The sequence below is a fragment of the Mauremys mutica genome, chromosome 1 (genome assembly GCF_020497125.1).
Source record: "Mauremys mutica isolate MM-2020 ecotype Southern chromosome 1, ASM2049712v1, whole genome shotgun sequence".
Lineage (NCBI taxonomy): Eukaryota > Metazoa > Chordata > Testudines > Geoemydidae > Mauremys > Mauremys mutica.
Window position 1 is genome coordinate 57,782,945 of NC_059072.1, and position 26,564 is coordinate 57,809,508.

The 26,564-nt window shown below is 44.2% G+C and overlaps 1 long non-coding RNA gene and 1 pseudogene across 1 annotated transcript; one reads left to right on the forward strand and one right to left on the reverse strand.

Annotated features, from left to right (window-relative positions):
• On the reverse strand, positions 1–26,320 carry LOC123378552. The gene is made up of 3 exons (XR_006582662.1): positions 25,394–26,320; positions 1,964–2,068; positions 1–1,267 (listed from the first exon to the last, which is right to left on the reverse strand). It is a non-coding gene; the product is annotated as an uncharacterized LOC123378552 (long non-coding RNA).
• LOC123362318 lies at positions 4,419–4,546 on the forward strand (annotated as a pseudogene).
• Positions 26,321–26,564: the final 244 nt, after the last annotated feature.

Here is a 26,564-nt window from a genome sequence, read left to right on the forward strand (position 1 = left end):
GCAGGCTCTGGGAGGGGGTTAGGGGGTGCAACGCTTACCTTGGGCTCCAAGGTGGGGCGGGCTGGGGGGCCTCCACACCCTTCTGCCCCCAGGCACCACCTCCACGCGTCCCATTGGCCGCAGGGGCGCTCGGGGCGGGGGCAACACATGGAGGCACAGCCCTGCCCCACCCCTGGGCTGCAGGGAGGGGCCGGCAGCCACTGGAGTGAGCAGGCAGATGCTGCTCAGCTCTGCTGTGCTGCCGGGGACTGGGGCCCCTGAGGGGGGAGAGCCTGGGGGCGGCAGGTGGGGCCAAGGGAGAAACCCACCCCCAAAACTGCTGGAGCCCCATGGGCCACATTGGGGAGGCTCATGGGCCACAGAGGGCCCACAGGCCAGGAGTTTGAGACCCCTGCAGTAGGACCATTCAGAAGGTGGGAAGAGAAGGAGCCCGATGATTGGTACCATGGCTGCCCATACCGGGAGGCTGAGGATCAGATGGATGGTATGGTTGTGGTCCATAGTGGAACTGGGCACCATATGGAGGGTGAGAAAAACAGCAGGAAACCACGTCCTCTTGCTCACTATCTGACTCAATGGATGAAGAAGGTGGTGCACAGTATGAGTCAGGAACACTAGATGAACTCAGTACGGGGGCCCTGGCACTGAGCAGAGGTGAATCCGGTGTTATCAGACACCAAAAGGTCTGTTGCGTACCGGAGGTCCAGCAGTGCCCAAGGTGTTGGTACCGGAAGTGATCGTCAGTCATGAGATGTCTGTTCCTAAGGAGTCAGTGATACCGACCTGAGGGTATGGTCTGTCAGTACCTGGTGTGCCGCAGGCAGTAACGATGTCAATGTCCGTGCCACAGGAGCCTTTCCTGGGGAGGATTCTCTATGTCTCTCATGCCCAGTAAGTACCGATGACTCCTTTCAGCTTGATCGGGACTCACTGTGGGAACTCACAGCAATTTTCTTAGAGGCCTTGTATGAGTGGCTCGTAGATGTCTTCTTAGGCTCACTTCCCTTAAAGGTAGAGTTGCAGTGAGGTTTCTCACTGTCTGGGGTCTTGGTACAGCTCGGATAGTTGAAGGGTGCCTCTAGTAAGAGGAATTTGAATCTCAGTTCTCTATCCTTTCTGAACTGGGCTTCAGTTGCTGGCAAAAACCACACTTCTGTGGGATGTGTTTCTCTCCCAGGCAGGGGACGCACTGAGTGTGTTCGTCAGTCACTGGGATAGATTCCTTGCAACTGAGACATTTCTTGAAGCACTGGGAGCCGGGCATATCCTGTCCAGTGGGATCCCCAGACAGGGGGTTGAAGAAAAGAACAAAGTTCAAATTAAAGTTTTGTGTTTTTTTAAATTAACATCAAAATAAAAGATAACGGGAGTAAAGGAAAGAAAGGGAAGCTCCAAAAGCTAGCTAAAATTAACAATTCTGAAGAGATTAACAATCTGCTAATGGACAGCTAAAGCTCTGTCTTTAGCCAGGGATGGTTGAGAAGGAACTGAAGAGGGTTTGCCCACGCAGCACTGGTTAGCCTTGTGGCAGAGCACTGGAGGGAGGCAGGCAGTGCATGTGCAGGCTGAATGGACGCTGCTACTAAAGTTCTCCAGCAGTGCAGGAACGCAGACACACCTATGGTGGAGCGCCCACAGGGACACTACTTGAAGAAGATGACACAGATATCACACATTTCAGTCATTTGGAGATTAGATGGGTGGGTTGGAAGCACCCCTGTCCTGCCCACATTGCTGAGAGATATAAGGAGAGAGAGGAGCAGCTCAGGCAGCCCCAAAGACAATTAATGAAACCCACCATTAAAGCAGCCCTTCCATAAAGTTTATGCTATTGTCATGTTCTCCCCCTGCCCAATTCATGCCAGCCGCCTTCAATTAATGCATTATCTTTCCATGCTCCCCAAAAAACACACATGCCACCTGTTCCCCCTGCTAATGTTAATGCCTTCCAGGCCCTACTTACCTAGGACTGAGGAGTGAAAGCCCAGGAACTCCCAGCTGCAGTTCTGGGCCCTTTGCTCTTCTCTTCCCCCTCCCCTCCATGCAGCCTTTGAGGTAAGGTAAGGAGCTACAAAGGAAACAAACCATCCATTTTACAAGGGGATGGGTGATAAGGAAGTGGCTCTGTTGGTCTGACACACTTTTCACAGAACAAGTAGGGAGTAAACAGATTAGCAGAGAGAGCCCAGCTCTGCTCCATCCTTCCCTACGCATCCTATGAAATTATGAGCAGTCCAGCAGAGCCTCTCCTTTCTTGCCCCTCCCCTATCTAAAAATCTATTGGAAGATCTGACACAGCTCTTTAAACCTCTCTCCAGAAGGGAAGAGTAGTGGTGTGTAGGGGACACAGGAACCAGAGCTGCAGGAGGAGGCTCTCCTTCCTCTTCATGTTAGTCAGCAGCACCTAGCTCCAAACAGAAAGTGATATGTATAATGTAAACCAATCCGTTAAAATAGTCTGTGTCAGAGTATTTAGCCTGTAATTCCTGGACCAGCTCCTAGAAGCAGTGCATTTTGGGAGTTTCAAGTAGCCACCAGCACTCTGTGGGACAACAGCAAAATGATTAGATGAATTGTTTGGCTAATTTGTATCCACACTAGTAGTAAAACAGCTGAAAATAAAATGGTCCTTAGACCTGCTGAAAACAAGTTTCAGTCAAATGTTCCTGGAATATATTAATTAGTTGGATTAAAATGCTTTTGCATGTGCACATGAGCTGCTTAAAAAGCATTCTGGTAGAATGGCTCATCAAACAGTCAGTTTCTCTCTAGTAAAGAAAAGGCCAAAGGGTGGAGAGGCTTCCAAAAATTACCTCAAAGATGTCAGGGCCTTCAGGTTGTTTCACATAGAGAAATAATATGAAAATTTTTCTCTAGCTTAGTTTCTTCCATCTGATCTCAATGCACTTTATAGATATAACTGAAATAAGTCTCAAAATATTGCTGAGGTATGGGAAAATATCACCGTTTTGCAGATGGGGAAATCAAGGCACAAGTTACACAAAAGTCTATGGCAGATCTGAGATTAAAATAAACTCCTGATTCCTACCCCTGTGCAAACTTCCATTCAGCACCTCAGAGCCAAAAAGATTTTGTTTTGTAGCCCATGAAAATAATGTTCCATGAAGAAGTCTCTCACTCACAGGAATTGATGGTGCTAGACAGTATTTGCTGAGTCCTTCAGCCCAATTTCAAGTTGATGAGCAGCAATTTCTAAAGGATGGAGCTGTCCCAATTCAGTAAAGGTAGCCATTTCTACAGGCTCCAGTCCTGTCAACTGCTTTTACCTCTTCCATGAGACCACAAATTCAGTGAGCTTGATACAAGGTGCATGGAGGGAGCAAAATATCTTAACTACAAAATAACCTTTAAGTCCATAAATACAAATTTTAATGTATAGCATCCATTTAGACTATCTTATTGCACTCTTAAATTATGCCTGATTCTTAACTGCTCTAATTGTGAATTCATAGAATATCATGGTTGGAAGGGACTTCAGGAGGTCATCTAGTCCAACCTGCTGCTCAAAGCAGGACCAATCCCCAGACAGATTTTTGCCCCAGATCCCTTCAAGGATTGAACTCACAACCACCCTGAGTTTAGTAGGCCAATGCGCAAATCACTGAGCTAATTAACTGCAGCAGTCCATTAACATTCAGTTTTATATACTAACCTGGTGTTATTTCTGTAACTAGTCTATACTTTTTGCATATAAATAATAGTTGGCACCTTTCATAGCATTCTCCATGGCCATAAGTAGTATTTTGATATAGCCAAGGTACTGCAAGGATATTTTCAGGGACTGAAACATTGCAAAGGTTCCTTGTTGGTTTGTTTTTAAGTTATATCACAAACTTTATACAACTTCTTAAGTATCATCTTGGTGACTATCATTTTCAAAGTTCTTATAAATAGAGAATGTTTTCTTGAACAAAGGGTGAAAAAGACTGATTTCCTGACTATATGTTCTAAAAATGGTTGAGTGGTACTTATTGTATTATTAAGTGCACTACAAATTTATACATTTTAGATCAATGGAAACTCTTTTAAAAGAAAACTAAAGAGCAGTGTCATCCTTCCCATGACTTGTTTGTTTCCCACTTGGAAAACCTTCTCTACCTTGTGTTTTTAATGGAGTATGAACCAATATGTGTTTGTCAGTTAATTGCTATTACAGTAATTAGGGAAGGAGCAGAGGGCTCTTGCTTTAACTACTTTGCCACATAAATGGAAGTTATTATTTCTTAAACTAAAGATGAAATGCTAGACTTAAAGAAATACAAATAACACTTTGCAGAAGTTTACAGAAGTTAAGATTTGCTTAATAATTTCCTTCAAGATCATGGCCCTGAGTTCTTCATTGCTGTACACCTTATATAATCACTTACACCTGTGCAAGGTGCTACCAAATCAGAAAGGTAGCTTATTTTGCACAGGATTATATATTAAAGGATTTTTTAGAAAAGGAAGATGGAATAGGAGCTTGCTCCATCCACTTCACGCATTGACCTGGTATTGCAGTACCTCCAGGAACAGTGCACCTCCCCTCGGGGAGACTATTGTGGTTACTAGTAAATAAGTACACAATCTGAAGGGCAGTGGAAAAATCGAGCCCTGTATTCCTTTAAAGTAAACATTAAAAATGTACCATGTGTATTAGCCTCATAGCGGGACATATAGCAGATATACACTTTATTTTTATAAAAATATTTACTCTTTACAGCTACTATCTTTTTATATATACAGAACTTGATCATAGTCAGATGGGGATAATGGGCATCTGTCCCAGACTTTACACTTAGAATTTACACACCTTCTTGCAAGAGAAGATATTATTTTAAGCCAGCCTTTTCATTTTAAGAAATTATCCTTGAAATGCTTAATTGCACACACAATCCTTTATGGATGTTAAATTACTCAAAAGAGTGATTCCAACAACAGCATTCTCATTAAGTTGTTTCATAAACACAAAGACTGAAGTTAAGCAGGATGTTAGTGAAAGCAGAATACAGCATTAAAAGTATACCGTAACTCCTAAGCAAGTCTCCAGCAGATCAGTACTACTCTTCATTCAATTCCACAGATGATTTCATTAACCAGCACCCATACAGGTCTTATTCTCACATGATTTGACCATCCCAACCCATCTGCCACTTTCCCTTTACTTCTAGGTCTTGTCTACACTGGCAAATTTCTACACAGTAAAGCAGCTTTCTGCAGTGTAACTCCCGAGGTGTACACACTGCCAAGCTACTTAGTGTGCAAAAACCGCGCAGTAGCAGCGCTGTAAAAAAACACCCCGATGAGAGGCATACAGCTTTCTGTGCGGGGGTTACAGCGCCACAGTGCCAGTGTAGACACCCTGGTCGATTACAGTGCTGCAATTGGTCTCCGGGAGGTGTCCCACAATGCCTGTTCTCACCTCTCTGTTCATCAGTTTGAACTCTACTGTCCTGCCCTCAGGTGACCAACGCCTTAAATTCCCCACCCCTTAAATTCCTTGGGAATTTTGAAAGTCCCCTTCCTGTTTGTTCAGTGACGTATGCAGTGGTCTCAGTGCATCTTTCCAGGCAACCATGCCTGCTCCACGCACCAGGCGATCCCCCACTTAGAGCAATACTGAGCTGCTGGACCTCATCAGCATTTGGGGAGAGGAGGCTGTCCAGTCCCAGCTGCGCTTCAGCCGTAGAAATTATACCTACAGATTTCATGATTCATGACAGAAAGGGGCCATGCCTGGGACACACTGCAGTGCAGGGTCAAAGTGAAGGAGCTACAGAACACCTACTGCAAGGTGCAGGAGGCAAACTGCTGCTCCGGTGCTGCGCCCACAAGCTTCCGGTTCTACAAAAACCTGGACACGATACTCTGTGGCGACCCCACCTCCACTGCAAAGGCCACTGTGGATACTTCTGTGGCTCATGTGCCAGTCAAGAGTAGACCGAACTAGGAGGAGAAAATCTTGGATGAGGATGGAGAAGGGGACCCAGAGGCAGAGGACGACTTGGAGATCAGAGATGTATGCAGCCAGGAGCTCTTCTCTACCCCAGAGGAAACTAGCCAGTCACAGCTGTTGGAACTTGGCGAAGTGCAAACAGGAAAGGAGGCCCCTGGTAAGTGGCTTTTGGAAATCGCTGAAGCGAGTTGTTGGGGGCAGGAGGGTTGCAGAAAGCAGGCTTGTGTCTGACTGATGCGCATGCGCATACCACTGCATGCCTAGTCTAAGCAGCGGAACAGCGGATTGACCCCCTCACTTCACAGGAATCTGCCTCAGAGATTTCCTCAAAACTCTCATGGAGATACTGGGCAATCTGCTGCAGGTTCTTTGGCAGAGCTGCTTTGTTTCTTGCCCCATTAAGGATAACTTTCCCACGCCATTGTGCCGTCACTGGGGGTGGGGGAGAACCATTGCTGCACATAGGCAAGCTGCATAAGGGCCAGGGTGAAAGCTGCAGTCTTGGAGAAGACCCTCCCTTGATTCCCTGCTCACCCTCAGCACCGAGATATCTTCCATAATTAACACAGCCTGTGGAAAATGTGGGAGACAATAATGATTATAAGTCTCCCACTACAGTGCTGTCTCTCCCCAAGAGCCATGTGCCCAGTGTACAGTATCATTCTGGAACACTGATTTCCCCTGCCCCTCTGGTTATTCTCCATTTTGGGTGTCTTGTGGCTCATGTATGCTTGCCAGGGGTCAGTCAGTTAGTGATAGGTATGTGAACAGTGGCTGTGTTTTAAATCACTGAATCAGTGGTCTCTGTGTTGGAAACAATACTGCTTCTGTAAAATGTTGTATTTTGGCTTCACAGATATGACCATGGAGCCCAGCCCCCCTCTTTGTTATCGTCGGCTGAACAGCTGAGCAGAATTAGAAAGCGGCCACGAAGCACTAAAGAGGACTTTCTGCGTGATGTCATGATGCACTCTGCGGCCATAAAACAAGAATTGAAGGAGTGGCAGGACCACAGGCACTGACTCCATGGGTGCTCCAAGGCTGGAGCACCCACAGGGAAAAATTGGTGGGTGCAGAGCACCCACCGGCCGCTCCCCACCCTGCCCCAGCTAACCTCCGTTCCACCTCTGCCCCTGAGTGTGCTGCCACCGCTCTGCTTCTGTGGGGGGTCAGCTGGGCAGGAGATTGCAAAACTAGCGAGAAGGTGAATGCCAGCAAGGGGGAAAACAGTGTCTTGCATCCCTGAGGCTAGTGTGTTTTGGGAAAGCTCAGGACGCAGCAGAAAGCCAGTTTGGACTTGTACAAAGAGCACAGGCGATAGAGGTCCCTGAACGAAACACCCCAAAAAGAGCCAAGGACTTAAAACCCTCCTGAAAGCTGAAGCAAATCGGAGATCAACAGCGGACCCTGGACGACCTGTGCACAGGAGAGAACTCCCGTCCACCTCTTCCCCCTTCTTCGTACGTTACACCCAGGCTTGGCCATCCCCTGGTAGTGCGTGTGTGAGTATGAAAGTGGGTTAGAGCTTGGGGCACTAACGCTTTCTTTCTTCCTTTGAGTGATGCTGGGAGCCCCCTCACTCAGCGCTGTTATTTTGTTATTTTATTAATAAAGCTTTAAAACTCAGTCACTTGGTGTTCTCCATCATCTCCTCCCCTAATGATTCTGCAGCCTGAGCCTGATCACCTGATGCCTCAGGCAGATTGGTAACATAAATCTGTCACACCATCACAGTCCAGCCCTGCGGACTCCCAGTACCCACTGCACTCAACATCCCTCTCTCTGCAGTTTAGCCCTGCTGAAGTACAGTACCCTCTGCACTGTACTCCAGAGGACAAAGTTGCATATGATACCTGGACATACACAAATCTTTAACTGTCCAGGGACCCCACCTTCTCCTAGGACCCTCCCTTTCCCCATCCCCCACAGTGCTGATGTGTTTGTTTGTCTCTCTCCTCCAGTTGTTGTTTTTTAATAAAATAATTGTTTTGGTTTGAAAGCAATCTTTATTCCATTAATTGAAAGCAAACAGAGCCCTGCAAAGCAACAGGCAATTTTCTTAAATCTTCACAGTGCATTGTCTGCACCAATCACAATCACCTCCTAGCATTACAAGCACTGCACTCCCAAGCATAGCAACAAATATTAGTGGCTTTCAGCTTCAAATTGCTGCCTCAAGGCATCCCTGATCCTTCTGGCCCCACGCTGCGCCCCTCTAATAGCCCTGGTCTCTGGCTGTTCAAATTCAGCCTCCAGGTGCTGAGCCTCAGTAGTCCAGCCCTGAGTGAAGCTTTCACCCTTCCCTTCACAATTATTATGGAGCATATAGCATGAGGCTATAAGCATAGGAATATTGTCATCGGCCAGGTCCAACCTCCCATATAGGCAGCGCCAATGGGCCTATAAATGGTCAAAAGCACACTCAACAGTCATTCTGCACTTGCTCAGCCTGTTGTTGAACTGCTCTTTGCTGCTGTCAAGTTGCCCCGTGTATGGCTTCATAAGCCACGGCATTAAGGGGTAGGCAGGGTCTCCCAGGATCACAATGAGGATTTCGACCTCCCCTATGGTGATCTTCTGGTCTGGGAAGAAAGTCCCTGCATGCAGTTTCCGGAACAGGCCAGTGTTCCGAAAGATGCGTGCGTCATGCAGCTTTCCTGACCAGCCTGCATTAATGTCCTTGAAATGCCCATGGTGATCCACAAGCGCCTGGAGAACCATAGAGAAATACCCCTTTAGATTAATGTACTAGGTGGCATGCATATTCCAATTCTGGCACCAGGCCATCTATTGCCCCTCCACAGTTAGAGAAGCCCATTTGTGCAAAGCCATCCACAATGTCATCCATGTTTCCCAGAATCATGGTCTTTCGGATCAGGATGTGATTAATGGCCCTGAAAACTTCCGTCAACACAAGTCCAGCAGTCAGCTTTCCCACTCCAAACTGGTTAGTGACCAATCGGCAGCAGTCTGGAGTAGCCAGCTTCCACAGTGCAATCACCACACGCTTCTCCAATGACAGGGTAGCTCTCATTCTTGTGTCCTTGCACTGCAGGGGTGGAGTGAGCTCATCACACAGTTCCACGAATGTGGCTTTCCTCCTCCGAAAGTTCTCTGATCCCACCACACAGTGCTTGTTTTCCGAGCCCAAAAACAGCATTCCACTGTGGTCAGCACCTCTGTGAATGCCACAAGCAATCTCGTGTTGTAGCTACTACATGTGGCGAGATCAACGTAGAACTCCGCTTGCCTTTGTAGTTTAAGGAATAACTCCACTGCCACTCGTGACATGTTCATGAGAGCGAGTAGCATATTGGTCAATAGTGCAGGATCCATTCCTGCAGATGGAAGAGGCAGAGCGCGCAGTACACAAACCATTGAAAGATGGTGCCAAATGCGAATGGAAGCACAGGGATTGCTGGGATGCAAAGCAATGCATCACGGGGCACTGTGACAGGACCCAGGATGCCCCGTGACCCCCTCCACCTTCCCACAACTCTGAGTGGCAGAAGAGGAAGAGGTGCTCTGTGGGATAGCTGCCCAGAGTGCACTGCTCCGAATACCGATGCAAGTGCTGCAAGTGTGAACACACTACTGCGCAGGCAGCTAAGTGTGAACACACAACAGCGGTTTCCCTTCAGCACTCTCTGAGCGGCGATGTAACTCTGCCAGCGTAGACGTACCCTTAAAAATCCATGAGTAGGTAAACATCCATCCAATTGATCCTCTCAGATCTCTCACTTCCTCAGTGGAAAGCACTTAACTTTCAGGATAACTTGCAACTTGAGACCATTACTCCTTGTTCTGTCATCTGGTACCACTGAGAACAGTCTAGATCCATCCTCTCTGGAACCCGCTTTCAAGTAGTTGAAAGCAGCTATCAAATCCCCCCTCATTCTTCTCTTCTGCAGACTAAATAATCTCAGTTCCCTCAGCCTCTCCTCATAAGTCATGTGCCTCGGCCCTCTAATAATTTTTGTTGCCCTCCGCTGGACTCTTTCCAATTTTTCCACATCCTTCTTGTAGCGTGGGGTCCAAAACTGGACACAGTACTCCAGATGGGCCTCACCAATGCTGAATAGAGAATGATCACGTCCCTTGATCTGCTGGCAATGCTCCTACTTATACAGCCCAAAATGCCGTTAGCCCTCTTGGCAACAAGGGCACACTGTTGACTCATATCCAGCTTCTCGTCCACTGTAACCTCTAGGTCCTTTTCTGCAGAACTGCTGCCTAGCCACTCAGTCCCTAGTCTGTAGCAGTGCATGGGATTCTTCTGTCCTAAGTGCAGGACTCTGCACTTGTCCTTGTTGAACCTCATCAGATTTCTTTTGGCACAATCCTCTCATTTGTCTAGGTCCCTCTGTATCCTATCCCTACCCTCCAGCATATCTACCACTCCTCCCAGTTTAGTGTCACCTGCAAACTTGCTGAGGGTGCAATCCATGCCATCCTCCAGATCATTAGTGAAGATATTGAACAAAACTGGCCCCAAGACCAACCCTTGGGGCACTCCGCTTGATACCGGCTGCTAACTAGACATGTATCCATTGTTCACAACCCGTTGAGCCCGATGATCTAGCCAGCTTTCTATCCACCTTATAGTCCATTCATCCAGCCCGTACTTCTTTAACTTGCTGGCAAGAATACTGTGGGAGTTCGTATCAAAAGCTTTGCTAAAGTCAAGGAATAACATGTCCACTGCTTTTCCCTCATCCACAGAGCCAGACAACTTTTACCTATTCATCAGCCTTTCAAAAGTATACATTAAATTGTTTCTTCCTCAGACTATTACTGCTATTATTCCTTTTGAAGCTGGACTGCCTTTTAGGCACAGAATATAGACCAATAGTCTCTTTCAATTACAAATACTATACTGTCAATGTTAAAGAGTTCCATATGTAGGTGTAGCAGAATGTAGGAATATAGTCAAAGGGCCAAACACTGCCACTTGATAGTGCAGCTAAGTATATGAGAAGGGGTTTTAAAATGCTGTTTTTCTCTTGAGTCCCTCCAACCACCCTACAACCCAGCTGTGGTTCCTCTTACACTTTATTTTGTCAAATAACTTAACTTGGAGTCCTGAAACATTAGTTACTTATACTGGGATAACAACTAGACACCCCAGAGTCCTATTTTGCTGGGAACTATACACACACATAAGGAAGATAGTCCCTGATTCAAAGTGCTTACATTCTTAGGCCCTCATCCTTCAAACATATACATGCTTAACTTTATGCATGAATAGCCCATTACATCAGTGAGGCTACGCATGTGTACAGTTAAAGAGCATTTTTTAATGTTTGCAAGTTCAAGGCCTAAACATGTGAGAATAACAACAGGTGAATAAAACAGATAAGTGTGAGGGCAGGACATGGTATAAATTAAGGAATTATACACACTAGCTATTTTGAGTGCTTTTTAGGCATTAAAACAGATATATGTTTAAGGAGGTATTTGCAGCAGGATAGTTGCTTTGTAAGTTTCTCAGCATTTTAAGTAAAATAAAAAATCTTAAAAGAAGTTATCTGCTTCTGAGGCATTGCTGACAGTGTTTGACGTCAAACCACTGTTACTTCCCTTCCAGTTTAGTGATAGCAATTCAGAAGCATCTGGTTCTTTTGATTTTACTTGCAGTGCTGAATGACGAGCTGTTTCAGAGCTCCCAGTTCAGGTTCTTACAAAAGGGAAATATAGTTATAAAACCTACCTCTTTACAGTGTTTTTCAGTTTCTTGGAAAGCACAATAGCTGGGCTGGAGGACATCAACTTTGTCTTTGGAGCTGAAGTCTGTAATATTTACTTTTAAAACAAGGATCAATAACTTAGTTTTGCTCCTTCATTTTCATTTCCATCTTCCCCTATCCCCTACTCCATTTCAAATAATGAACATAATTTTTTTGTGGTAAGATAGGTCCTACATTGGAAAGTATAAAACTAATTAATTTTGACTGCTTTAAGCCAACCCTGCAACCTGACCTGTTGTCCATCTCTTCCAACCCTGCATACTACACCTGGATGAGCAGGCTTTAGATCAGGGGTGGGCAAACTTTTTGGCCTGAGGGCCACATCTGGGTATGGAAATGGTATGGTGGGCCATGAATGCTCATGAAATTGGGGTTGGGTCCCGGGGGTGTGTGTGTGAGAGGGTTCTGGCTGGGGGGTACGGGCACTGGGATGGGGCCAGAAATGAGGAGTTCAGGGTGTGGGAGGGGGCTCCAGGCTGGGTGCGGGGTGTGGGTGAGGGCTCCAGCTCGGGATGCAGGCTCTGGGGATCAGAGGTTTGGGGTACAGGAGGGTGCTCCGGGTTGGGATCAAGGGGTTCAGAGCATGCAAGGGGGCTCAGGGCTGTGGCAGCGGGTTGGGATTCATGAGGGGCTCAGGGCTGCAGGCTTCTGGTGGCGCTTACCTCAAGCAGCTCCTAGAAGCAGCAGCATGTCCCTCCTCTGGCTCCTACATGGAGGCACGGCCAGGCGGATGCTGCCCCGTCCACAAGCACTGCCCCTGCAGCTCCCATTGGCTACAGTTCCTGGCCAATGGGAGCTGCGGGGGCAGTGCTTGGGGCAGGAGCGGCACACTAAGCCCCCTGGCTGCCCTTAAAGGTAGCAACCAGAGGGGGGGACATGCCGCTGCTGTGGCACGCGCCCGCAAAGCAGCCCCCAACCCTGCTCCTCAGCTGGAGCAGGGCAAGCCCCAGACCCCACTCCCCAGAAGGAGCTTGAGGGACAGATTAAATCGGCTGGCGGGCCGTAGTTTGCCCACCCCTGCTTTAGATTCTATACTCAAGTCAAATATGCACAGACCTCAGAATGCACAAGATTTAAAAATGTACAGAAACTCTATTGATCCTGCTGGATCCTTTCATGTTAATGTTGAGGTATAAGAAGAACTAAGGCTTACTTTCCAATCCACAAAGGCCTCTAAAGTGTCATTGGAAGACTACCAGCAAGTATGTCAGCCTGTCTCTGAGCTCCCTCCCAGGACTATATATTTCAAATTTTAGGTGCTGTGTAATACTACCACCTTCTAGGGTGTACAGACAGAGAGCATGCATAGTCTGATTTGAGAAAAATATGGTAGCGATGATCATTGTAGCCAAAATATTTCATCTGACTAATTCTGTATATTCTCTGTCCATCCCACAAGGGTCTTGCACTTAAAATTAAATCTAACTTTCTACTTCAGTTTCCTTGTAAATACCACAGAATGACAGTTGTATCTCCTATTGCACTGAAGGAATGCATGCAGTTAGCTAACCAGCCAGGTGCACCCCTTCTAAAATGCAGTGTGGGTTGTGACTGGCCAAGTGGAGCTAAAGGGAGAATTTAGCAGAGGAGTAGGTGAATCAACTCATTTCACCACCCTCTTTGGTGCTATTTACAAGGAAACTGTTGCAGAAGTGTGTGGGGGGAAGGGGAGGGGGTGCAACTTTGTTTTCTGCATCAGGTCTCTTGGACTGATCCATGCGTAATAAGATACATTAAAAAAAAAGTGATTTTTTGCTCCTCTCTATTGCTGTCTGAGCAATAGGTAGATGGTTTGGGTGATGACTCTTTAAAAGAAGGAAAAGGAATGGAATGTTGGAATCGGAAGGTTCCATGGCGGTTGGAATTAACTGTTGAGAAGAAAAGTAAACAGAAGTGAAATAACAGTCAGGGCAGGGCCTTTTGCAGGGGGGAAAATGGGAAGTGAAGGAAAATGAATATGCAGCACTGTAGAATGTAAGAAGTCAGTGTCATGGAAGAAAGAATGAGCTGAATAAAGAAAAATATAAAAGAAGCCAACAGCACAGGGAGAACTGAAATACTCAAGAGAAGATGTGAGTACTGCTGATTAACATTTAATTGTATCAAGAATGTAAAGAGTTAATTGTGGCCTGACCATTTTTAAACTTGAAAATTCAATCCTAAGGCCCAGCATGTTTCGGTGTTCCTCTGCAGCATCCTTGTGATCTCACTCTTCCCAGGATCCACACAGCAAGTAGTTGCCCCAGTCACCATTTTCCCATCTACTGCTCTCACTCTAGTGCCAGAGCTCCAATGCCCAAAGCACCTGCCTCTTCTTTCTGCTCTGAAAGCTGCCTTTTGACTCCACCTCCATGCAGTGGGCTCATTAAGATTGCAGATGAAGGGTGGAAGCCACCACAGCCTAAAGGGAGTGAGCTTCATGCACAGAGGAGACTGATGGTGCCTTCTCCAGGGGTATGAAGAGGCGCGGAGGGGGATCTGCTTCTGTTAATTCATCTAGATCTACTTTATGTAGGTGTATTTCAGAAAATCAGGCCCTTGAATTTGTAATACTGATACTGTTACTTCATCTAGAACCAGCCATATCAATATTACAAATTCAAGGGCCTGATTTTCTGAAGTACACCTCCCACAAACTGAAAAAAAAATCAAGCCGTTTCTTAACCCCACATTAAAGGTTTTGTACCAAATTGTCAGTTGGTGTATCTCCACTGAAGCCTGTAGAACAATGCTGACTTACAGTAGACGATGATCTTGCCTCTTGTCTCAAAAACCATAGTTATTTCTGATGAGTGACTAAATGGATTCAGAGATGCATAGATTTGGGGAGGAATTTCTGTCTGTAGCGTGCTGAGACTCAGGGCTGTGGCCTTGCCTCCCAGAATAGAGACCTCTGGGTTATCCATGGATAACCACTATACCTATGATTTTTAAGTGCATGCAAAAACTTGTCTGCAGATCAATAATTCACAACTTTCACTTTGCTCACGTAGAGATCATGGTTGTCCCAGGCTCTCAGACAATGTATTTCCTAGCTAGTTGCTATAAAAATGTTTAGAATTGGGTTCAAAAGCAGGGGGGGGGAGAGGAGGAGGGAGTGTGTGTGCAAATAGAATTCAAATGGCTCTTGAGGTATGATCAAGAAAATCTACTTAAAAGTTGTGAAATAACTAGATTACATGGTCCATTTTTAATTTCTATTTTATTAGCTGGCATGCAAGACCACTAAGGCAACAGGATTTTATATACTGATGTAGTCTTCATTTAAAAAAGAAAAAATACACTAGCTTCTTCAATCTGTATTATATTAACTATGTATTTATCTTTTGGATTCCATATGACTACTGACATGAATAGTTACTCAGATGCGTGTTTGCAGGATTGAGCTGTTTACTGAATATTATAGGCACTGCCACCATCTCTGCCTATAGTTGCTTGACGCTTTCATTATAAGAACTGGTTTTCTTTGCTTATAACTTTGCCAAACTTTAACCATTGTGGCTGGCTGAAATTTTTCAGTATCTCCCCTAGTCTGAATTGTTTTGGAATGTTTCAGGAAAAGGAGTTTCAGTCATTTCTAAGAATGAGATAAGAGAAAAATATGTTTTGCCCCTGTGAAAAAGATTCTTATAACCTTTTAGTTGAGAAGCGCTAACACCTTCATGCTTTGGAGCAGGGACTTGAAATTTGACAGTGGGCTTGCCTTTGTGTTAAGGATGGACCGTTTAGGCAGTTTTTCCACAGGAACAGCAAATTAGGCCAAGTTATGAGCCTTTGTAAAAGGCTCAGTTTGCACTTGGTCAGCAGAGATTTGTTAGAAGTTAGCAGCTAAATTCTCTGAAAAATCCTGTCTACCCTGAGCATGCTCGAACCTGCAGCTGTGAGGTCTGAGCGGGACTTTCCCTGTAATTGCTCCTGGTGACTGCTGTGGCACTGGGCACCACAAGAGAGCAGAGAGACTCTCTCCTGTGCTCAGTGCTCCCCCTGCTGGCATCCAGGGAGCATGGAGAAGGATGCTTGACTGGAACACAGAGGGGACAAAGAGCTGGACTTGCAGGGAGGTGGGGTGGGAAGAGGTGGACGTGAAATGGCAGGACTGCCACTGGGATAAGGTAAAGGACTGGGACAAGGAGTCTGGGTGCTGGTGAAAGGGGGCATGAAACTGGGTGCTGATGTGGGGGCACAGCAAAGAATGAGATTGGCTGGGAAAGGAGACTGGGTCAAGAATCCTGTGGGGCAAGGAGGAACAGATAAACAGAAAAAATAGAGTTTGGACTGTGCTCTGGGGCTCAATCGGGGTTGTATAGTGAAGAAGAGTGTTGCCTGTAGGACCCCTACCTCATTTGTTGCAGAAGTTAGGTGTGTAGTGAATGAATCAGGGGACTGCAAGAAGAAAAAGGTAATCATGTTTAAAAGCAGTTAAATGCTGCCCTGGAGAATTTGTTTCTCTCTCTACTCTGCCACAGAGCTCCTGTGGGATGCCACTCAAGCCACTTAAACCAAAAACTCAAAAGTGACCACTAATTGTGTTCTCATTTTCTTGGTACCCAACTTGAGGCCCTGGAATCTGATTTGCACAAGTACTGAGTATTCACAACTGCAAATGAAGTCAAAAGGAGCTGTGCTTTGAACATAAAGTGACATAATACTAAATAATCTGAAAGATTAGGTCCTAGGCATCTCAAATTGGGCACCTAAAATTAGTGGGCACTTTTGACCTTAATCTCTCTGGGACAGATTCACAAAGGAGACTTGGACATTGTAACACCAACTCCTATGCCTCCCAGGGGTTTTCCAAGCCCCACCTTAGGCACACAAGATCCCCATGCATTATATAGGAAAAGCTAGGTGCCTAGGAAAAGGACTCAAAGAAGTCAACATACTGAGCAGGAAGCCACTTAAGCTAGCCAGGAGTGAAGCATACAGGAAGGGGCAGGGTTTAGGGACAGAGACACCTGGACACAATTGACAGGCTGGAAGGAGATGCCTCCCTCAGACATGAACCCTCTCCTCTGGTTAGGTACCTAAGTCAGGTCAGCACTTTCTCATGATAGACCTGGAGAGAGACCCCAACTTATGATAGCCAATAGCCCTGTGGTTATGGAACTCACATGGGAGATGGGGGATCTGAGTTCAAGCCAGGCAGAGGGGGAATTAAAGCCTAGCTCACCTGCATCTCAGGTGAGTGCCCTAACCAATGGGCTATTGGGTATCATGGAAGATTGATGGAGGGACACCTCAACCCCAGCAGTCTTTTTTGTGTGGGTTAGGAGTGCTTTAAGCACACCAACTGGATTTGGCCCTGTAAGAAAGGGAACACCTATCTTGAGAATCCCATTGGGATTTAGTCCTGAGCTAGCATGTTAAGCAGCTTGGCACCATCAGGACTTCAGTGGTTTTGCACATGCCTGCTGACAAAAACGTACCTCCAAGATTAGGCATCAGTAGTTTTTGTGAATATCAGTGATGCCTAAATGTTGGACTTAGGCACCAAAGTCCCTGTGTGCATTGAGGCCTCTGGGCCTCAGTTCTTGCTCTATGAAATGGTGTAATGGGGTTCTTGCGGGGGCCTAGCGGTTAGCGTCCATTTGGTCGTGGGGTAGTGGTAGGGGAGTCCAGGCCCACCCACTCCACCAGGCTCCAACCCATGACCCTAGGAAGGTCAGCTGTGTTTGGGCTCTGGGAGGGGCCCTCTGAGCTACCTTCCCTGGGTCGCTTCCTACCACTGCTTCCTTCTGTTTCTGGTCCTAGACAAGGAAAAAAGTAAAAGGAAACCAAACTGCCAGCCCCAGCTGGGCTCCACATTCAGTCCTGTTCCATCAGGGAGGCTTCTCCACTCCGTTTTGGCAGAAGACTTTAGGATAGGTCTGCACTCCTCCACAACTTCCTCCTTTTCAACTGGGTTGCTCCCTTTTCAACCCTGTCTCCAGTTGGAACATGCTCTGTAGGCTTGGAGGGGTGGGGCTGGGTGAGGCTAGCTGGGCCCAGGATAGTCCTCTAACCCTTTCTGTCACAATGTGGGGTTTATTTACCCCATTACAAATGGGGATAATATCCCTTTACTAGGGTGTTATGAAAATAAATTCATTAATGTCTGTGAAGCACTTAGATACTATCCTAATGAGTGCCACAGAAAAGCCTATGAGGAAATAATTATTTACACCAGGATTTAGAACATAAGAACAGCTGTACCAGGTCAAACCAAAGGTCCATCTAGCCCAGTATCCTGTCTACCGACAGTGGTGAATGCCAGGTGCCCCAGAGGGAGTGGACCTAACAGGCAATGATCAAGTGATCTCGCTCCTGCCATCCATCTCCATCCTCTGACAAACAGAGGCTAGGGACACCATTCCTTACCCATCCTGGCTAATAGCCATTAATGGACTTAACCTCCATGACTTTATCCAGTTCTCTTTTAAATGCTGTTATAGTCCTAGCCTTCACAACCTCCTCAGGCAAGGAGTTCCACAAGTTGACTGTACACTGCATGCAGAACTTCCTTGTATTTGTTTTAAACCTGCTGCCTATTAATTTCATTTGGTGACCCCTAGTTCTTGTATTATGGGAATAAGTAAATAACTTTCCCTTATCCACTTTCTCAACATCACTCATGATTTTATATACCTCTATCATATCTCCCCTTAGTCTCCTCTTTTCCAAGCTGAAGAGTCCTAGCCTCTAATCTCTCCTCATATGGGACCTGTTCCAAACCCCTAGTCATTTTAGTTGCCTTTTTCTGAACCTTTTCTAGTGCCAGTATCTTTTTTGAGATGAGGAGACCACATTTGTACGTAGTATTCGAGATGTGGGCGTACCATGGATTTATATAAGGGCAATAAGATATTCTCAGTCTTATTCTCTATCCCCTTTTTAATGATTCCTAACATCCTGTTTGCTTTTTTGACTGCCTCTGCACACTGCGTGGACATCTTCAGAGAACTATCCACGATGGCTCCAAGATCTTTTTCCTGACTTCTTGTAGCTAAATTAGCCCCCATCATATTGTATGTATAGCTGGGGTTATTTTTCCCATTGCTTTACATTTATCCGCATTAAATTTCATTTGCCATTTTGTTGCCCAATCACTTAGTTTTGTGAGATCTTTTTGAAGTTCATCAGAGTCTGATTTGGTCTTAACTATCTTGAGCAGTTTAGTATCATCTGCAAACTTCGCCACCTCACTGTTTACCCCTTTCTCCAGATCATTTATGAATAAGTTGAATACAATTGGTCTGAGGACTGACCCTTGGGGAACACGGCTAGTTACCCCTCTCCCTTCTGAGAATTTACCATTAATGCCTACCCTTTGTTCCCTGTCTTTTAACCAGTTCTCAATCCATGAAAGGCCCTTCCCTTTTATCCCATGACAGCTTAATTTACGTAAGAGCCTTTGGCGAGGGACCTTGTCAAAGGCTTTCTGGAAATCTAAGTACACTATGTCCACTGGATCCCCCTTGTCCACATGTTTGTTGACCCCCTTCAAAGAACTCTAATAGATTAGTAAGACACGATTTCCCTTTACAGAAACCATGTTGACTATTGCTCAACAGTTTATGTTTTTCTATGTGTGACAATTTTATTCTTAACTATTGTTTCGACTAATTTGCCCAGTACCGACATTAGACTTATCGGTCTGTAATTGCCAGGATCACCTCTAGAGCCCTTTTTAAATATTGGTGTTACATTAGCTAACTTCCAGTCATTGGGTACCGAAGCCAATTTAAAGGACAGGTTACAAACCTTAGTTAATAGTTCCACAACTTCACATTTGAGTTCTTTCAGAACTCTTGGGTGAATGCCATCTGGTCCCGGTGACTTGTTACTGTTAAGTTTATCAATTCCAAAACCTCCTCTAGTGACACTTCAATCTGTGACAGTTCCTCAGATTGGTCACCTACAAAAGCCGGCTCAGGTTTGGGAATCTCCCTAACATCCTCAGCCGTGAAGACTGAAGCAAAGAATCCATTTAGTTTCTCCGCAATGACTTTATCATCTTTAAGCGCTCCTTTTGTATCTCGATCATCAAGGGGCCCCACTGGTTGTTTAGCTGACTTCCTGCTTCTGATGTACTTAAAAAAACTTTTATTACCTTTGGAGTTTTTGGCTAGCCGTTCTTCAAATTCCTCTTTGGCTTTTCTTATTACATTCTTGTACTTAATTTGGCAGTGTTTATGCGCCTTTCTATTTGCCTCACTAGGATTTGACTTCCACTTTTTAAAGGAAGTCTTTTTATCTCTCACTGCTTCTTTTACATGGTTGTTAAGCCAAGGTGGCTCTTTGTTTAGTTCTTTTACTGTGTTTCTTAATTTGAATTCTGTGCAGGTAAGAAAGCATGGGGCCCACACACTGAACAATGATAAAACAAAATATTGAATAACTGGTCAGTCATTGAGCACCATCCACCCTGTGAACTGAATGTGGGGGTGGTCCTGTGGAAGAGAATGTATGTATGATCATATAATGCATATACACAAGGGGACTGAATTAAGATAATCTTAATTCTGCCATTTCCTAACCTTCATGCACTTGACTTTGAAACCTTAACATTCTTCCAAGGCAATCTGTGTGTGTGTAATTATATCTAGTGTTGATGTTTAGTCAGCCCTTCCAGCTTACAGGCTTAAATTTTTAATGCAAAAAAAAAGTAATTTTGACAATAATAGCTAGCTCTTATATAGTGCTTTTTATCAGTAGACTAAAAGTGCTTTTCAATGATGGTCAGTATCATCATCCCCATTTTACAGATTAGGAAACTGAGGCAGGGAGAGGCCTGCTGGGTGACAGTATGCCAGTGGCAGGTATAGAACCCAGGTCTCCTGAGTACCAGACCAGGGCTCTGTCCACTATGACACATAATATGCCTCTCAGAATTGTTCTTACAAAACACATAACAAATAACTTGGTTTCAGTGATAGCAAAATTTAGAAATAAACTGCTTTTGAAATAAATAAATAAATTTCGGCCCAGGGACAGATTGTACTCCAGAATTCCTGAAGACAGTGCTTAGAAATGGAATTCTCCCTGAACTACTGTACAGTATTGCAAGCTTGACATTAAAAATATTGAATAAATATATCTGATTATGGCCACAGGGCCTGATTTGCAGAAGTGCTAAACACCACTATCTCCAACTAAAGACAATGGGAGCTATAAGAATTCAGCAAGCTCTGGTGGTATGGAGGGAAAGTCTGACCCACAATTTCTTAAAAGTTAAGCTGGTGAGTGAAGAATGAGCCCAGATTGTTTGAAATGTATATACTAGAACAAATAACCTTCAGGGGGTTCATCCAGAGCCAAGCATATTTCACTTTTATGGTCTTCATACACAAGTGAAATTTGTAGCTTTAAAGAATTCTCATTTGTAAACTAATTAATAAATTAGAGTAATCTGTTCAAGGATGAAATGACACTAAAAGCAGTTTCATCTAGAGAAAGACCATACTTTTCAACTCAAGCTTGCCAAAAAAAATGACTTCACAGTTCTATTTGCATCATGGCACACACTACAGGTAAGTCCCTGCATAGTCTGATTTGGGGGCACAAAATCTGCTACCAGAAAGCTGTTCTCCAGAATCTAAGTTACAACATTTACAACTGCAAAGCCTTAAGAACATGAATCAAGCATGAACATATGCAGTGCTATCTTACTAAGTCCCTGCAGACCCTGAGACAATAACTAAGAGCACCACCAAATATACTCAGGCCTACCCTTTCTTCTGATCCCTCCACCAGCCTGCCTCTTCAGCAGAACTGAAACAAAGTGTACAGTAGCAACTCCTGAACAACTTCTCCACTAGACCTGCCAGGGAGTCTCTGGGAGTGAACAATTGCTCCTTAGCTCTGTGCACAAGGCTGGGTGGAAAACAGGATTCCTCCTGTCCCTGTGCTCCAGTTGCCTCCTGGGCCTGTTTACGCCCACCATTCTCAAGCAAGAATCATAAGGAAGACACCCTCCTGGCTCAAAACTCAGAAATAGCAGGAGCTCTGTTTCTATGGGACTGATAAACACAAGTGAAGTATCTGGAGAAGAGCATGCCCATGTGCTCCTCCCAGAGCAGTGCAAGAGTGATGCCATCGGGCTAGTGCACGAAAGAGGATCCGAAACTGACTATACACGAAGTGCTATCAAATGTGAAAAGTGAACCTCAAACAAAGAAAAATGTTTTTTCCACCAGCTTCTTTCAGTTTTGGTAATCTTAAGTGTAACTTGTAACTACAGTAAGTACAATGTTTTCAGACAGTATGATATTTGAGGTAGTGTCTCTTTACTATCTGACCAATGAATAAGTTTGAGATTTTTCCTTTAGCTGGAAAAAAAAAATTATACATGTACTACCACATTATTCAGGTAAATACAGCAGCCTGCTAAGCATCTTCAGTGCAGCTTTGCTAACCTGCTAACAGTTAATACCGAATATATATTACATAGCCTAATAGACAATAGCTTAAAAAGTCATACAGTAATTTTAAAAAATAATTAAGTGCCCTTAGGTAACCATACAGCGACACTATTTTAAGCATTTCAAATCAGCTTGAACAATGAGACTGGACTAGTTAGTTCAATTTTATTAAGTTGTCTTTTTGTCAGATTCGCTTTCATGTTTCCCTTAACTAGCAGTGTTCTCAACTCTTTTCATAGTATGGATAAGGCTGAAATTCATCATCAATTGTCTCATGACCACCTAGCCTTGAATTTGTGATTGCAGGAATTGCTTCCCTTTTCATTTACAATTACATAAAATCCCTCTGCTAACCACAGCAATTGCTTATTCAGAGAACATTTAATGTATTTTAGCTATCTTTTACTGCTGTTTAATAGGTGGAAATACAAGAAAGATGAACCAGCATCACGTGACCAACAAATGTTTCATGGACCACTAGTGGAAAACTGGACAATCCACAATCTTGAGATCTTTTACACTAGTACGATGTTGGAACATCTGGACTTCAAATACTATGGGGGAAATGTTTGTTAGTTTTTTAGAAAGTTCCAGTGGACATTCCCCCCACCACCCCATAACATAACATTTTATTGGTCTTTAGTTTTGTATAAAATTTCTAAATAAATAAAAGAATAACCCTTAAATTTGGCTCGAAGCATAACCCAATCATCTTCTTTTAACATTCATCAGAAACACATTCAGCAATACAGAATTTACCCCACAATTTCTTATTTCAATTCAACTTTCACACACGCAATAAGAAATTAGTCCCCCATATAACACTGTACAGTACCAGGATTAAATTTAACTACAGCTGTCATGGCTTCAGAAAGATTACTACTACCACCAAACAATCCAGACCAACTCAGGTGTAATTGCAAAGCAATGCTTTCACAGTGGCCAGTCATGCTTACTTTAGAGATTAAGCAAATGAATTGACTGTAAGCAACTGAGTATTTCTTTTAAGAATTGTACCAGTTGGCCATCCCATATGCAAATCTCTGAATTCTACCGTTCCCCGGATATATTTACCACAGTATCACCACTTTCACATCATTCAGGGCCTCAGATTTAATATCTTTGCATTACAGGTATGGTAGTCTTGAATTTACTTACTGCAAGTACTTTTGCTTTGATTGTGTTATACACAAAAGTTGTTTTTCAAAAAAAGTCTGAAAATTTTGTACTTACTATTTAATAGTAAGTACATATTGTTACATATAACAACAAGAATTTTTTTTAAAAGTTTACTTGCATGCAACAAGACTTTGTATATAGTGAGTTTTTCCTTTTATTTGTGTGTGGGGAGGAATGGAGGGAGAATTTTACACAGTAACACTACAATGAACAATTAGTTTTTAAAAAAATATGAAAGTAGAAAACAGATTAGGAGAATTTAGGAAGTATAATTCCTGAATTTACTTAAACCAAGGTTTTCAAATTGACTAGTTTTGAGATGATGGTATTTGTTACTGTGATTATTTAAATGGTCAATTCTGCAAACCCCTACTTACATGAAGAGTCCCAGCACCTTCAGTGGGACTACTCATGGGTAAGAATTTACAGACCTGCCATCATATTGCAGGTTCTTTTCCACTTTAAATATGATAAAACAAGCATGGTACATTAAAATTCAGTATATGCTTAAGAGCCCCAATTTTTTTTAAATAGGATAATATTGCACAGTTCAGTAAAGATATTTATCAATGATCTGCAGGTCTTTAGTAATGTCTTCTTTAAAACAGCCAGTACTCTAAAGTGTAATAAAGAATTAAAAAGCATTAAATAGTACGTAGGGGGAAGGAAAAATGGCAAGTATTCTATACTTTTGCTCAGTAAATACCCCTTGTTAGAGAGTGTACACTTTTCAGTAATTGTGAGCTGTGCAAACATAGAAGTCTTGATGTTAACGCCAACACTTCTACATGTGTTGTTACTAAAAATGCTTGAAATATATCTGACTGTCATGTGAAGAGTCTGACTATTTCTCCTGTAGCCAAATGCTCAACCCACAATTATGGTTACCGTATTCCTTTCCAAGATTTCATCCTATACTGCACAGTACTGTGTGCACAACTTAAGAAATGCACTATATAACTGCCCTCTCTAGCCCATATAATGGGCTGCAATTACCAAAAAATACTAGCTGAGAAAATACACTAGCACTTCAATTTCAAGAATTTACAAATTACTGAGATAGTAGTTCCTATCAACATTTGGCTAGCAAAATTACATTTCTGATTAGCAGTAACTAACATTTCCAAGCAGCAAGAGTAGCAAAAACAAGGATGAAAAGGGACAGTGAGAAGAGGTGAACAACATTTCACCCTCCAGAAAGGAGAAACACAGTAGAGTAGTGGCATGCTAACAAATGCTGCTGTGGCCTGGCCTGTAGAGAGCAGCAGTTGGACAAATAGGTTGCAAGCACAACATAGTAGTGGAGATTCAGACAAAATGACTAATGAACGATGATGTAGAGCAGTGGGGATTTTGTTTCACAATTAAACTTGTCTCCCCACCCCCTTAAAAAAAACAAAACAAAACAACTTTTACTGTGTAAATAATCCTAGATCAATCATTAAATCTGCATGATCTAAAAAACATTGATTCCACAGATAATACTAACATAAAAAATTAAAGTAAATCAACTGCCTTGTACATATAATATAAGCAATTTTTGTAGTTTAGGATTTATTTTACATTTTATATCAATTTAAGTTACGATTATAAGAACCATACAATAATAATAATGAAGGAAAGCTACAGTAAGGCAGTGGTATTTTGTTCTTTCTACCTACATTTGATCTATGACTTTTTAATGTGTCACACTAGGAGATATTTCATAACCTTTGAACACCACTCATTTCAAGTGATTGCTGTATATTCAGAATTCCAATTAAAAAACAAACAAACCCTTTCTACTATCAGTAAGACAGCATCTGCCTTTCAGAACCATGAACAATGCACCTAGACAAAAGTCACCTTTAGAGAAATTGGGTAAAATCTTAATTTAATTTAATTCCGCCTCCAACCCATCCCCCATCGCTTATCCCAGAGGAAGCTACATTTTTACTATAACAAATAAAAAGCATTGCAATATTGCAAACATTAGTTACAAAACCATATGAAATGGAACCTAGCTATACCAAATTAAAGTATAAAGATCAAAACATTGTTTAAATTTAAAACAACACATATTGTTAAGATGTCAGAGTCACGGGTTAGAGTCTAACACAGACATTTTGTACCTTGCTGTTAGCTAATGTAAACTGAAGCATCAACCTAATAGGCCGATTCCAAAGGCACGCACTAAAAAGAAGCAAACAGTAATTAAGTGCTGAAATTGACCTAATTAACTAAACTAAGAACCCAGATCTTCCTGCAGCTCCTTGCAGGTTTGCTAGATTCCTACAGCAATAAAGTTACATAAACTGGGCTGCCAACCACCAGCTCAAGAGTGGAGAGATTTAAGAGCAAGGAGCGAGCCCGGAACAAGGTCTCCAGGAGGAGACAGCAAATCCGCTCCCATCCCCACTGCCGCTCGCAGTGCACACCCAGTGCCCGAGACCTATCCCCCACGGGGAACCTCCCCGGCCCCGCCGGCGAGATCAGGGCAGCGCCTTGCTGCCGAGCATCCCGGATCGCACCGGCAGGACCATCGCCCCGACCACGGAGCCGCAGCTCCGGAAGGTCCCCGCAGAGCTCTCGCTGCCGGCTGGTCCCAGCACTCAAATCGCCGCTTCGCCCGCTGCTCGCCTCCCCCGCGCAATGCGCGCACGCTTTATAGAAAGTCTCTTCTCGGGGGCGGGGGGCTGGTGAAGTCCCTCGCTACCCATAACGTTGCTTCGCCGCCGCCGCCTTCTGGGTCTCTGCCCCGGCCAAGTCCCGTGTTTTGTTGACAGCTCTGTGGGCACAAAATGGGGCTGCTGCCGCTTCCATGGGCGCCGCCATTTTGTGAGGAGCCGCCGTTGTAGCTGCAGCCGCAGCCTCAGTAGCTGCGGCAACGGCAGCCCAGGCGCGTTGGAACGGCGGCAGGGGTCTGTGTAATGGTTGAATACAGTGACCCCCTCTAGGGAATCCCCAGCTGACAGTTACGTAAGGGACCGTGCGCAATTGCTGTGCTTAGCACGGAAACCCACCTAACCCTGCTACGCAATCTGACTATCCTTCTCTCTGCCCCCCCAACTGCATACAGGCTAGAAAAATGATTCACCTCTGCCAAGTCTCACTCACTTAGGGAGACCCACCCCTCTGAGTTCAGAAGCATTTTAAGGCATGTTTAAAACTGTTTCCAGCTCGTGAGAAAGGCTTTTGCTGTGTATGTTTCAATTAGATATTTAGACCCCAAGTCTTTATTTTGTTTTAAATCTCTCATTCGTATTGTCTCAGCTTTAGCAGCCTTGTATACACTACTGTTGA